We start from the raw sequence: 10,478 nt of genomic DNA, 5'->3' as shown, positions 1-10,478 counted from the left end.
TGACCCCCTGGCTTGCATTGTTATGTCTTCTAGGCTTTGATCAGTGATACAAGGCAGATAACACGTGAGCTGACATGACAGCTCGTTGCGGGATGAGGACTGTTTGGCTCCTCCCTGCCAGTGCCACATGCCATGTCTGTGGGTCTACTGAAGCTCCATAGGAGCAGCCATGCTGAGCTCTCATGATGCACAACACCCATTTTCCCTCTTTGCCTCTAGCCATCCCTGTTCTGCTCTTTGCTAAGTCAATTAATATCTACCATACTAGCAGTAAAGGGCCCTTGGGAAAAAGGAAACCAGGGAGTAGGCTGGTTGTTCCCGATCTAGGCTCATCCTGTGCCAATACAGCATATTTTCTAGAGTGTTTTTTACAATTCAGTTTAAATGACTCAACTGAGGGGTTTTGTATAACTTCTGACCACAGCATAACAGTTCTCACAGGAGGTAATATTTCCTAGTGTTTGGCATGAGCTTTCCTCCTTTTCATCTTAGCACTTGTGCTCCTTCATCAATCCTTACCCACTTTTTTCCTTTCTTCATGCTTGCAGCCTACAACTTTGTAAGTGGTTACTGGATCCCCTCAGCTTCCACTGAGTCTTTCACCACACAGCACAATATATCACATTCATTACTGTTATGCAAGCACCTAGACAGACAGGCTTTATCTAGCTGTTTTAATCTTTCCCATAAACCAGTCCTTAAAGTCCAACAGTGGTCTGGGTTATTTTATGTGAATTGCCTCCAGTTTGTCAACATCAATCTGCAATACCCTGATCTTTGAATAACTGGATCATCACTGTTCTGACAAGGTACAACTATTTTCTTTTCAGTAAATAACCAACTCTTTATTTGTTGCATTTTACTAATTACACTTAATTCTACCTCTGTTTTTTGCAGTTCTATTATACTCCCCATGCTATACTTTGTGGTAAGCAGCACCAGACACAACTGGATTCTTTAGCAACAAAGGTAATCACCACAAATATTTAGAACACAGCAAATTCTGATATACGAAACAACTAAAACCCTTTCAAAAACTTCCTCAATCTACACCATCCTCCTGGCCAACTGAATGCAAATGGCAGCAAAACAATCAAATCAAAACCTTGTCTTTCACTTCTACTGATGTGAAATATTCCCCCCTCTCTGCTCTATGCTCTTGTTCCTCACAGAGCGAGTAGATGTTTGATTAGGTACAGATTTAAACACAAAAAGATTTTCCAAGCCTCGGTTCCAAGTTCCAAGCAATTACCCATTTGCTGGGTGTAACTCACTGCAGGGTCGCCCAACTGGAGAGCAGAACAGAGGAGGCCCTTTACAAAGAAAAAAATATTCCAAGTGTTTCACCTCACAAGGAATTCTTGAAAAATGTGCTTCCCCCCAGGAGACCTAGGGTTGTTTGTCTCATTCAAGGGCTGTTTTCCTCTCGCTGGCAGACTGGCAAAGAGGTTGCAGGCTCATGCTACTGGGCAAGTGAAGAGCTGCCCCAAGCTGACGCTTGATTTGCACAGGAGCTCCTGAGGGCTCCTCTTGTGCCACCTAATAGTGCTGTCTACCACCTACTGGGCCCTTGCATTTGATCTCATGTAGAAAGAGAAGGATATAGTCATCCTTTCTGCCCTCCAGCAGTGTTGGCAGCAAAGTAACTTTACAATCAGGGCAAAAAGTCTCAAGACTCATGCTTAGGTCTGCCCCAAAGCAGCCATTCTAAGAGAGATTACAGTTGCTAAGCTTGGTGGTCTTCCAATGTCTCTCCAGTGCCGCCTCTGAGGAGCTCACATTGAGAGAACAAGAGCTAGTGGCCTCCAAGGTCTCAGTTAATCAAGATTAAATTTGAATTTTCTAGCACTAAAACCAAGCCTAGAACAAGAAGCTAGCTAACTAGCTCTGACTAGATGACACCAAGTGGTCATTGCAAAATTTACATTTATTATTACTGGATCACTTTGCAAAAGTTTCACCCTTTGAACTGCAGTTTTGCAGCTTTGCCATTTGAACAAATTTATACTTTTTTTATGTGAGAGCCACTAAGTCTGAGTATTTGGTGCCTAGGAAGTGTGCTCAAACTGTTAAAAAAATACAAGCAAAATATTTCAACATAAATCGCTGCCATACTCAAAAACTGGCCTGTTTTATATTAACAAGATGCAGATTTAAAACACTAATTATTAATTTAATTAATTAATGGTTAATGAAAAGATTAATATGTAGGCGTACTTATATAGAAGTCAGTGAAAATAATCCTATTAATAAAACATGGACAGGGCATTGCAGGGACTAATCCGACTCCCTGAAGTATAAAGTAGCATCAGAACAGTTACACCATTTTTTTGAGAACAACTGTTTATCACTCCTTGTGCTCTTAGGGATATAATATGTCTCATAAGAGATATTTGAACATGTCTTTACTGGATGATATACTTAATGATTTAGGAAAAGAGATGTCAGTGGTGTGTTTTCCGTTATAATTTTGTGTACAATGTAGAGCAATATGCAGAAATATCAAAATGTATTTTTAAAAGTTAGTCATCTGCTGGAATGTGTTCTGTTAGGATGTTTTCTTTTATCCCTTAGATGACTCTGTGAAATACTTCCCTGGTCATTTTGCCAGTAACCATGAAACCCCAGCAAAACATCAGAAGTTCAGCCAACCCAAAACTGCAAAACTGACTACACTAAAAATTAACTCAACAGGTCCTTCCATTGATTTTGAAGGTTTTAAATTCTCCACCCAATAGCTTAAATTCTCCACCCACCAAACAGCCTGAATCTACATGAACACATGTGAAAGGAAATGCTCTCTATGCCCACAGGGAAGCGGAAGCCAAGAAGCAGTTAACAAAACGGTGTGTGGATATGTCCTCTTCACACTACCACTGCTCACAGCAGTGAAACTCCACTCTCTACACAGAGTTACCCTCTCAAAGTGTTTCCCGTTTTGAATCTGATTCCTGAAACAAGGAATGTTTTGAATCCCCAAAAAAATGGGACTTGAAGAAGGACAGAACAGCATAAAACACACAACAGAAGGCAATCTGCACTGTCCTCTTTCTTTTTGATGTGACAGCGAGTGGATGCATCAAGACGATTTATTCCTCTGGTATCTGCACAGGCCTGCCCCAAGGTGCACAGCCACTTGACCAACTGAGCTGCATCAGCCACTTTATATGTTTGCCATGTGAGAAATATTATGTGGCCCTCTGACCACCAGAATGTGCCTCCCACTTCTCATGTTTCACCTTTTACCTCTGTCTGTTTCTACTCTTCTGTATTGTCTCACAGTTTAACCTGAGCTTTCCAGGTTCCTTTCTGCCTTGTCCATGTCTTCATTGCTACTGCTAGGTCTTATAAATTATAAACAATCTTACATGCTCTCTTTAGCATCTCTACAGTAGTCTGCTTACTTGCCATTTAAAATCAATAGAAAAGAAATCAACGGCCCAAACACCAGTTCCTTCAGGAACTTCTCTTTAGACCATAACACATTGCTAACATTTCCTCACTGCATCCAGTTTGTTAGCTGTTTTTATCTTTATACTTGTGATTTTATCTAAGATCATTTAAACTAGCAGAAAGTTAAGATTCCTGGAGAGACCTTATTTGGAATAATGGTGCTGAAAATCTAAGCACATATTATTTATGCTATTTTATGTTCCGCTGTATAGAACAATTGAAGTACTGGACTGTTAATAACAGAATGTGGGCTACTCTAGGTGAGTCTGCAAAGTCACAGAGCACAAGAGCTCTGGCATTTTTGAAACCACAGCAAAAGCAGCACAGTAGATGGACCGGGGCACTGCTGGGGACCTAGCTTTGGAAGTGTGACATCCAATTGGTTTGTGCCCATCACATAAGTAATAACTTACTTCAGGTAGGCATGACACTGGCTGTGAGTGACATCCCATCTACATAATCAATACCAGCAAGATCTTCCTTTGTCCTCATTGCTGCCGGGCTGCCTCAGAACAGGAAGGTCGCCAGCCCAGGTCCCCAGCACAGAGTCTGTGTAGGAAACGTCTTACCTCTGCTTGCCCTCCCTGTCCCCACCAGCGGCAGGGAGGTCTCTGGAGCTCGTCCTTCTCACCTCTCTCCTCCCTGACAGATGGGGGCTGCAGCTGGTGGTTGTAAGCTCCCTATCAGGAGAGAAGTCCCCAGTGACTGTGTCAACCCAAGTCACCCACAGAGGTGGATGTCTGATCGAGTCCCAGTGCCGCTGCTCTGAGGGGCCACCTCGTAGGAAACCACTCATGATGAAGTATGTTGGTGTGGGGGTCCTGGCCACCAGGATCTCCAAGGCTGAGGGGAAAATTTTGGCATCTTATGGACACAGACACAACTAGCAGCCATGGGAGCGCCCAGGTTTTGCACTGGATGTGGTTAGGCCCAGAAAAAATGTGCAGATAATACAGGAGATAAACTAACGGGGGGGGAGGGAGGGCAGATAGGTCTGGCTTCTGCTGACCAGAGGAAGAAGGGAGGCCAGAGTGTGGTAAGGAAAAAGGCAGGGATGAGAGAAGGCTGGGAAGGACTGAGGTGGGGAAGGCAAGGTGTTTGGGGGAAGCAGCAGAAGTGATATGGCTGGAGCTATTAACCAGAAAGGTGAACCGAACAGCTTTCTGACAGTCCAGAGGCAGAGATGGGAGACATGTTTTGTGATCTAGACAGAAGCCTCAACATAGTTTTGTCTATTTAGCAGAAAAGTCAGATTATTCCCTGCTCTTGTAGGAAGACCTGATAGCTATATTTGGACACAGCCTTCCTGTTCAACCAAACACAAGGACAGAGAAGGCACCTGCATTATAACCATTCTCACCAAGACTGGAAGAACTGATGCTGTCAGCCACATCTGAGGAAGCTGAGGAGAAAAGAGCTTTAAGGAGGAAGAAGAGAAACTCAACATTGGCTGTGTAAAGGCCAAAGATAGGAGAAGGAGAGGGAGAGAGAGGGGGAGCGGGAGAGGCTACCAAATAAAGATGCAGTGCAGCATGGCTGGTGAGAAGTTACTACTAGAAAGCACGTTCTCAGGTGCTGTCCCCAGGATGTCCTCAGGCCTGACCCAGAGGTGGATGTGGGGAGAAGGAAGGGACCAAAACTGCAGGCAGGAGCATGCCCCACGAAGAGCAGTGGAATATTAAGAGATAATCAAAAGCAGAAAAGCAAGCTAAGGAGCAGGTCCTACAGACACTCAGTGAGACCAGCTTTGCACATTGCAGTGATGGCCTGAAAGAAGAAGACAGAAGAGAAAATTTCAGATGTGTTTCAGAAAAGGCAGCTAAAATCTTCAGTAAAAATGCATTCCATGGTGAAAAACAAAGCAACAGCAACTGAAGTGGGTGCTAAGTGGAAGAAACATGGAATAAGAGCTTCTATTATACCCCCAACACCAGGAGAAAACCAGCTGTGGGCCTCATGGTGTGGTGGAAGTTCTTGTCTGTTGCGTTTCCAGCACAGCCATGGAGCTGGGGAGGAGGTGGGTCCTGCCACCGAGCCCCAAAACGGGACCACTCTGGGTCCCAGCATGGAGCCTCGACACATTTTGAAGGCAGCACCAGCACCCAGGTGAGCACCAAAACCAGCATGTTCTCTCACAGGAATTTTACATGTCCCTCGGTTAACATCTGCCACAAAAATAAAACACATGAGGAAACAACTTGCCAAGCAAAAGAAAGCATTTAACATTTTGGAAAGCCTTCAGTCTGCACAGATTTTTTCATCTCTTGCACCACAAAGAACAGTGAATGGTTTTAAAGTCACCAACGATCAGTCTGATGTGTCCTCAGAGCTTCAGTGAGAGAGAGAGAGAGCTTTCCTCTCAGAGAGAAAGTTTTATTTCTTTTCCTGCAATATAAAAGACATGTTTATTTTCAACCCTGAATATACAACAAAGGTACATGGAAAAAAATTTATCAGAAAGATGTTAAACTAAAATGCTACCAAAGCAACACAAGATTTTGAAGGAGAATAAAATGCTTGTCCCCATAAATCAAATATACCTTGACAGTATCCTTTTATTTTAGAAGTAAGAAGTAAATTGGAATTAGGCCCAGCACTTACAGAGAGCTCTTCAATTTCTTTATTCAAGCAAAAGCCATATTCGGTCAACACAGGTTTTCCTGATTAAGCACAGCAGGATCTAACGCAATATTAACTTAAGAATCACAGAAATTCTTGTTTCGGTGCAGGCAGTTGTAAGACACAAGGCTGAGCATAACCGAGGCAGCAGCAATTTCTCTCCCTCGGATGTGAGTGACTGACAAGAGGGAACGTTCTGCAGCTTAAGATAGCTGTTCTCTTCACACACACACATTCGTGCCAGCATTTAAAACTTTCCGTTTGTGGAAAAACAGGTTACCTTTTTGGCCTAAGATCCTGATCCAAATTCTTTGGTGGTAGAAGAGTCTGGTTCTTTAATGGATTTATGCCTGCTTATTTGGGGGACAAATTTTACCAGCTGAGGATTTATTTTGCCCTTACAAGTTTTAGAGCAGAGATTTAGAAAATGTTTTCATTAATAATTTTGTTTTCTCAGACATCATAGCTTCTTCCACTGACAAGCAGAAGTTTAGTGCGTCCATTTATTTGCCTAGCTTTACAGGGATCTGTATTTTCACAGTCATTTCCAGGTGCCAACAATGACTACTGTTACTGAGGAAGTGAAATAAAATACCACAGATCTTGCCAGAATATCTAGGGTTGCTTATTTTTATTATATGCATAGTCTATATACAGGAGTATTTTTAGGACATTAGGTGATGTACTTTATTACTAAGTCCTAGATTTGAAGCCTGAAGGTGATATACAATTTTCTCTCATGAAGAAAAGCTCAGCTAAAGCCACTGCTGTTTCCTTAGCACTCTGAAAATTGGTTCCTTCCTAACTCTCTGGAAAACATCTTGGTTTTTATTTTAAAAGAACAACCAACAACAAAACTCAAGTAATGACAATTCTTCAGTTTTTGGCAAGTGAAGAGCACAAAAGAAGTCCCATTTGGAGTGAAAACATTCAAGAAAGAAAGGAAAATGGTGAAGAAAGCAGGGGGGTCAGAGTAGGGGGTGTTAAAATAAAGAATTTCTTTAGTCCAAAAGCCACCAAGCTTTGATTAAAAAAAAAAAAAAAAAAAAAAAAAAAAGTTCCCCATTTTTGCGCAGGATGTGTTCTTCTAGCCTTTCCATAGTTGCCTGTCATGGGCTGGTCAAACTATGCCACACCGCTGTGAAAATGTATTTAGACAGAAATGAGTTTCAGTAAGAATGCTATGTTTATGTGTTCTTTTTAACAATATGTATTTTATGTCTGTTATGAATATATCATCTTATCCTTGCTACAGCTGTATCAGTTTTAGTAGAACTCTCTAAACTAGACTAAAGCTCTAATTCAGGTTGTGCAGAAAATAGTGAGACTAGTCTCAGTATATTCTTGTTGGGTAATTAAGTGACCTGATTTCCATTAATAAAGAAAGTGCCCCAGTTCCCATTTACACCACTGAAGCCGTTCATTAAGACGACAAAAGTTAGAGAGCTCTCAAATCTTGGCCCATGGTCTCTGAAGAAAACACAGAGCCGAAGCCAAGGAGATATTCGGTGAGAGTTTGAAACGCAGAGCAAAGCCTTCACTCCCCACTGCTCTATGTCTTGTGTGGCCGTGCACAGTTGTGTGCAGAGCCCCTGATATACTGCCAGGCAAGAATTTTGCACATGTGTAGAAAATCAAGACCTGGCTTTGAGGAACGTATACCCCGAGTATAAGGCAAAATGCAGAGGTTACCCAGAGTTTTCAACGCAGTGAGTTTAAAATGTTAGCAGGCAATTGCTATTTCCATTTACTGATAGGGGACTAAAACAGAGAGACAAAGCAGGCTAAACAAGATGGAAATGCCCAGGAAAATTAATAGAGTTAGTTTTTAAAGTGGATTAGTTAAACCACAAACTATTCTATGTAGACATCCATTCAAAATTAAAACTGCTTTGTTATTTTATTCCGAAAGTGAATTAATTTAAATCAAATTGCAGCCACTTTTGTTGTGAATAACACCATGCAAATTGAGGTTCAATACAGTTCACAGACACTTTTAATTTACACCCTTTGCTAATGGAATTAATTGTTCTGAGTGCTTGAGCTCACATAGGAAGCATGCAAAGGTGTGAGGAGTAAAGGGGGATGCTCTCATCTGCAGGCTGTCCCCGCCAGCAGCCCAGCTTCCTTGGGGTGCTGCTCCACCATCCTCATTACCACCAGATGGCACAGCCCTGGGTGCTCGGTTCTGCCTGAGCCGGAGGAGGTGTTCTGTCTTTCCCTGTCACCTATGAAGTAGTGACAGCTCAAGCATTTCATGCATTTAACGGGAGGACCGCACAGACATGCAGCACATATCGACGGGGGGCCAGGAGGAAGCACTCGACCCAGGAGAGTGCATTCATTGACCTCTGTAGGCACCGACAGCAGGGAAGTGCACATCACAGGGCACACGGAGCTGTGCTTTCAGTGGACAGCGTAAAACCTGATAGTCTGCTTCACTGCCTCACCAGGATCAGATTGGTGGAGGTGTAACTGAATAAGAACCATCGAAAGATGTCACTGCGAAGGAGTTATAAATAACTGCTGTATTTCCCTTCCTTGATACCTTTTTTTCTGTTTGTTTGTTTTTGTTTTTGTTTTTTTAATTATAGTCGGCTAAAAATCGTAGCTTCTTATAGCAAATCTCCATGCAATTTTTATACCTCCCAGAACTGCAGTGAAATGAAGGGAAGCACGTGGGGCGGTGCATCAGTACCTGCAGCACCTCCCCAGTGCTCAGCCCCTTCCCTGACCCATCAGCTGGAGGCCTACAGCCTCCAAACACCCCGTCAAACCCCCTTCCGTGATGCCAAAACACCTGGAATGCTGCCTGTCGGGCACAGACACATGCCTGACGGTCTCTTCAACTTTTTTGAGCGTTATTTCCTTTGGATTTATAGCACAGGGTTTCTGCAGTTCTCTGCTCCTTCTGTCGATACCGCCTTGGTATGAATTTGGCTAGAAGTCATCTCAAGCTTTTAGTTACATTCAAACTGGGGAGGAGAGAGAAGAGAGTGAGAAATCTCTTTCTTGTTTTTAGCTTTCCCTGGAAGTAATGACGAGTCCGTCAAGAAGAAAATACAGCTTCGCTGTCGATAGCAATGCTGTTTGTTTTTCTTTACTACTCTTAAAGCTTCCTAATAAGAGAAAGCAAATTAAAAGCAGCACAACTGTTACCCATAAGGGGCTGCTTGCTGGGGGAAGGAAATGGGGTGTAAGCATTTGTTTAAGAGTGAGATGGTAAAGTATAAAACCAGCTCTAGGACTGAGAGTTTACGTGCTGGCTGCGTCCAGAAAAGCAGCTGGGAAGAGCCTTGGGGCCCCTGGAAGAGAGCAGTGGGGTGAAAGCTGCCTCTCAGTCAGAAGCCCACGCTTGTTTTTCAGATGTCCTTTAGAGCTGCTTGTCCTGGTTTCAGTTAGTGTCCTGAAACCAAGACACTGCTGCCTCCAGCACCTCCAGCACCCCGCTGCTTCCTGCAAGGGACATCCCCGACACCTCGGGCGGACACTCCTGGGGGTGATTGGGGGCCAGAAGAGCAGTCCCCAACGGGGAGGTGACTCAGGGGAGGCAGGGAGAGGTGTCCCGATTTCCTCCTTTCCCAAACCCCCTCCAGCAGCGCCGCAGTGGCTCCCGGCGGGCAGGATGCGGCCACAGCTCACCCGCGGTGGCTCACCCGCAGCCGCCGCAGCACCGCGGTTCTCAAGAGGAAAAATAACACAAAATAAGGAAGGAAAAAAAAAAAAAAAAAAAAAAAAAAAAGAAAGAAAATAAAATAAAAAAAAAAAGCAAAGGAAAAGCCGGCCGGTCGCAGGGCATCGTTCCCCCGACGGGATCTCGCAGCCGCGACCTGCGGGCGCTGCGTGCTGCTGGCGGGGCGAGCGGCTCCTCTGCAGCAAGCAGCCCCCGGGCCCCGGGCCGGGAAGGGCAGCGCGGCTCTCACCCCGCACAGCAGCAGTCCTAGGGGCTTCGTCCCGCGACGGCTGCTCCCTGGGAGCTGAGATCCCGCAGCTCCTGCACGGCCCCGCCGCTGCTGCTGCTGCTGCTGGCCCCGGGGGAGCGGAACCCCGCGGAGCCCCCTTGGGTGCCACGCACCTGCCGGGCAGGGGCTGGCAGGGAGCCCGAGGCCTGCCTTCCCCGCGGCCCGGGGGTCCTCCCCCGAGGAGAGGGTAGGGAGAAAAAGCAAAAGAGGAAGAAGAAAAAATGATAGGGGTAGAAAAAGAAAGGGAAAGAGAAAGGAAAGGGAAAAAGAAAGGGAAAGAGAAAAAGAAATGAGGAGAAAGAGATGGAAGAAGGGGAAATGAAAAAAAAAAAAAAAGAAAAAAAGGAAAAATAAAATGAAAGGGAAAATAAAAAAAAAGAAAAAGGAAAAGAAAAGGAAAAGAAAAAGAAAAAGAAAAAGAAAAAGAAAAAGAAAAAGAAAAAG

The 10,478-nt window shown here is 44.2% G+C and overlaps 1 long non-coding RNA gene across 1 annotated transcript; it reads left to right on the top strand.

The window, feature by feature from the left end:
• Positions 1 to 900: 900 nt before the first annotated feature.
• LOC118164342 lies at positions 901 to 2,817 on the top strand. Its single transcript, XR_004749451.1, has 2 exons — positions 901 to 969; positions 2,575 to 2,817. It is a non-coding gene; the product is annotated as an uncharacterized LOC118164342 (long non-coding RNA).
• Positions 2,818 to 10,478: the final 7,661 nt, after the last annotated feature.

This window comes from Oxyura jamaicensis, chromosome 3 (assembly GCF_011077185.1).
Source record: "Oxyura jamaicensis isolate SHBP4307 breed ruddy duck chromosome 3, BPBGC_Ojam_1.0, whole genome shotgun sequence".
NCBI classification, from domain to species: domain Eukaryota; kingdom Metazoa; phylum Chordata; class Aves; order Anseriformes; family Anatidae; genus Oxyura; species Oxyura jamaicensis.
The sequence above is the reverse complement of the archived record's forward strand: the minus strand, read 5'-3'. Positions and strand labels throughout refer to the sequence as shown.